The 4,337-nt window shown below is 46.4% G+C and overlaps 1 pseudogene; it reads right to left on the bottom strand.

Annotated features, from left to right (window-relative positions):
• Positions 1 to 1,862: 1,862 nt before the first annotated feature.
• On the bottom strand, positions 1,863 to 2,474 carry LOC102422207 (annotated as a pseudogene).
• Between the last annotated feature and the right edge of the window lie 1,863 nt (positions 2,475 to 4,337).

Genomic DNA, 4,337 nt, shown 5'->3' with positions numbered 1-4,337 from the left:
TAGTTAAGGGGTTTACGGAATTATTCCCTTCCTTAGTCCTGTTAATCCCTAACTCCAGGGAAAAATCCCCCACCTGGGGAAACAACCTTTCTCAGAGAGGTGACCTTGGTTAAAACACATAGCACTAAGAAGGGGAGCAAACATATTAAGAACAGTATGCCATATACGCCAGGTCCCTTGAAACATATGCTGTGCAGATGTTTCTTCCCTGCAGCGACTGTGTCAAGCAGCAAGGATGGACCGGCTTCCGGCAAATTCCCCCTTTTTTATTTTTTAAATGATAGCGCGTGTAAATCAGCAGCCACCTCTCAGATTGGGTTGTTTAAGACTCAGAAGACCTGTTTGTGACTTTGCCAACAGGTCAGTCCGAGGCTTAACCCTATATCGGCTCCCCACACTGATGCTGCATGTAACTTTCTTTCTTTCTTTCTTTCTTCCTTTCTTTCTTTCTTTCTTTCTTTCTTTCTTTCTTTCTTTCTTTCTTTCTTTCTTTCTTCCTTTCTTTCTTAAATAATTTTCTTGAATGCCTCCAATTCTAACCAACCTCTAGCCATCATCTGAACTTGAGTTAGGTGGACAAGGATTAAGGAGAAATGTGATCAGTATTCTCCTTTACTCTTGGGACACCATGATGTCTTAAAGTAGACTTAGTAGCTTCATACAGCACAGCACCTCAAGCAAACCTTGCCCACCGGCGTGGCTCCGTGGTTAGGTGTCGACCTATGAACCAGGTCACAGTTCGATTTCCGGTCAGGGCACATGCCTGGGTTTCAGCCTCTATCCCCAGTAGGGGGTGTGTAGGAGGCAGCCGATCAATGATGTTTCTCTCGATCTCCCACTCCCTTTCTCTCTGAAATCAATAAAAATAGGAAAGAAAAAGATAAAAAAAAAACCACCAAAACTTTTCTCCAGCATGTCTGTCATAATCCATGGGGGAAAGGAGCACACAGTCCCAAGTTTCGAAGGAGAAGAGGGTCTGGAGCATTCTCTTCCTTGTAGGGGAGAGCACCATCTCACTGCCCACCCATCCATTCACCCTATACTCAGGTCGGAGCTGAGTGGTTCTGAATGGCAGTGCATTTTCTAAATCCCAAACCTACCAGCAAATTTGCCCTCCACCGCTCCTTAGACAATCACCCCGTGTTTGTGCACCTGCGACCAGCCCAGCTGATTTTGCTGACCTCTGTCCTCTGCCAGACACCTCCCTACTCGCTGGTTCTCTCCCATAATGCTAACTGGAGTTCCTCCCAGCCTCCTCTTCGTCTCTTTGGCCTCATCAGTGCTCCTCTGGATCATCTCCAAGGGGCCTTCACCCTTGGCTACCAAAGTGGGCACCAAGAACTTTGTATAGACTCCTTTAGGGAAAGAGAATCTGGGAGAACGCCCATAGGAGATTTAAGCCCTTCAACAGCTGGAGGTGCAAACAAATGTGGCAGTACAGGCAAGAGAAACAAAAAGAAAATATTCCTGTAACATCCATTTGCTCAGGGCAGAGTATACAGGAACAGAATAATTATTCGTTAATATCCTGAAAACATCTCACTTCTACCCCTGCTCTCTTAGCTTCAAGGTATTTCAAAAAGAAATACCTTGAGCAGTGTTTCTACTTTGACTCTTTGAGACTGAGACTATGTCTCATGTAGAAACTCACTGAATTCAGTTACTGGGAGAAGTACCTTCCCAGTGTCCCACACTTCCTACGGTAAAGAGCACTTCGGAGCTTGCAAGGTTAGAGCAAGAAAATAATTTTAAATGTAGAAAACAAAAATGGGACATTTATTTATAATTCAATGCCCCCCCCCCCCCCAAGTTCCAAAACACTAAGCAAGAGGGTAAAGGGTTAAATATAAACAGTGAGTTCCACCCCAGCCCTACTTCTCCAAGGCTGTGTGGTCACATGGAATCGCTGCAGCGAACACCCGGCCAGCAGAGGACCTGTCAGCGTCGCCTCCTGTCTGGACTCCTGCTGCGCCGCCGGCCACCTCTCCTCTTGCCCTTGGGTGGACCCCGAACAAAACACCAGTCCACGCTGATCGGCTGTCCCATCAGATCCTGGCCATTGAGTCCCTCCATCGCAGCCTGGGCCTCCTTGTATGTTTCATACTCAACTAGGGGATACCCCTTCAGGTACCCTGTGCGCCTGTCCTGGTTGAGGTGGATGTTTTTTATTTCCCCATACTCTGCGAATTTGTCATGGATGTCTTCCTCCGTGGCTTCCTCATGGACCCCGGTGACAAAGAGAATCCAGCCTTCAAACAGAGCGCTGTGGCCCGGGCTCGTCGCCATCCTGCTCCATGCTGTCCTAATCCTCCCGCATCCGCGCTCCAGAGCCCTCGGAGCCAAAGCCGCGGCCCTTCCGCTTCTTCGCCTTTTCTTTCAGTTTGTGGATGCTCTCGTCCCCATCCTCATCCATGGCGAAATCCTCGCCGCAGGCCTCGTGCAGATCCAGCACGTCTGCCATCTTGCCTCCCTGTAACCCGTGTCCCTCCGGCTCAGGATCTAAGCGCCAGTTGTTGGGGTCCAGCCCCAGCAGGTCCAGGGGTTCCCAAAGGTGTGGACCGAGATAGCATTCAGTTGATCAGCAGCCTAGCCAGGTTCTCTAGTCAAGTTCTCCAGCCAGGTTCTGTTGCTAGGTTCTGTCTTTATTCTCCTGCTACATCTGTATTTATACCAGTTGATTTGAATCCTATCCATTCTATTCCAAAGGTTAGGGCGTTTGTTATCTCCATTCCAAGGTCACTACTCTATTGTTCTGTTAAACTACAAGGAAGTAACTGAAGGAGATTATCCTAAGTAAAGATTATGTAGCTTAAGCGTGATTGTTCATAGTTAAAGTGATTACCCACCTGGCACTTAGTTAAGGGTTTTTACTGATTTATTTCCTTCCTTAGTCCTGTTAATCCCTAACTCCAAGGAAAAATCCCCACCTGGGGAAACAACCTTTCTCAGAGAGGTGACCTTGGTTAAAACACATAGCGCTAAGAAGGGGAGCAAACATATTAAGAACAGTATGCCATATACGCCAGGTCCCTTGAAACATATGCTGTGCAGATGTTTCTTCCCTGTAGCAACTGTGTCAAGCAGCAAGGATGGACCAGCTTCCGGCACTCACCCCAAGATGTCCTCATCCTAATCCCTGGAACCTGTGACTATGTTACCTTTCAAGGCAAAGAGGAGTTCAGGTTGCAGGTGGAATGGAGGTTACTTTAAAGGAGGGAGCTACATTGTATTATCTGGGTGGGTAGGCCCAATGTAACCAATCACAAGGGTCCTTCTAAATTAAAGAGAGAGGTAGAAGGGGAGAAGCAGAGGCAGAGCAGTGTGAGAAAGGCTTGGCATGATGTTGGTGGCGTTGATGGTGCAGGAAGGATGCCAGGAGCCAAGGAAGGCCAGTGGCCTCTCAAAGCTGGAAAAGACAAGTAAACATTTCCACCCATCCAGCCTCCAGAAAGCACACAGCCCTGCGGACACGTGGAGGTTAGCCTGGTGCACTCCATTCTGAATTTCTGATTTCCAGAAATGTCAGGTAAAGGTAATAAATTGGTGTTGTTTTAAGCCATTACGTTCTTGGTAATTTTTTTTTATAGCAGCCATAGAAAATAAATGCAAGATTGATATGTAGGCTTAATTCACTCATTTTAACTGCGATGTAGAATTCCATTGGATGTGTTTTTTGCCTGCTCTCAAAGTTTTATTTGGGAGATTCGGTCATGTTGCTGCAAGTACCTGTAGTTTGTACAGTTTCATTAGTTTTCTATTGAGTGATTATACACATTTCATGTTTCTATTCGCCTGTTGATGGACATTTTTGTCGTTTCCAATTTTTTACTGCTATAAACAACGTTGCTCTGAATAAATATTTTGTTAATCCTCACACAAGGATATTTTTCCATTGATTTTTAGAGAGAGTGGAAGGGAGGGGGAGACACAGAGAGAAACATCGAAGTGAGAGAAACATCAATTGGTCACCTCCCGCACGTGCCCTGACTGGGACCAGAGATCGAGCCTGCAACCTGGGTATGGGCGCCCTTGACTGGAATGGAATCTGGGACCCTTCAGTCCGCAGACTGATGCTCTATCCACTAAACCAAACCAGCTAGAGGGCTATGAATATTTTAAAATTTGTTTCCTTATGAACATGGGTGAGAGTTTCTTACAGGGTGGTGGGCTGATAACGCATTGGGATAATGAGTGTAGTGTGCAGCCAGGTTTTCAATGTAAGGGGAATGGAATTGCTGGACTGCAGGGTATAGGCATCATTAACTTCATTTTATGTGCTAAATTGCTCTGCGATGTGTGGTAACAATTTCAACTCTTCCATTGTACATGAAGGTGCC

Source organism: Myotis lucifugus, unplaced genomic scaffold (genome assembly GCF_000147115.1).
Source record: "Myotis lucifugus unplaced genomic scaffold, Myoluc2.0 scaffold_189, whole genome shotgun sequence".
NCBI classification, from domain to species: domain Eukaryota; kingdom Metazoa; phylum Chordata; class Mammalia; order Chiroptera; family Vespertilionidae; genus Myotis; species Myotis lucifugus.
This window is presented reverse-complemented; position numbering and strand designations above follow the sequence as displayed.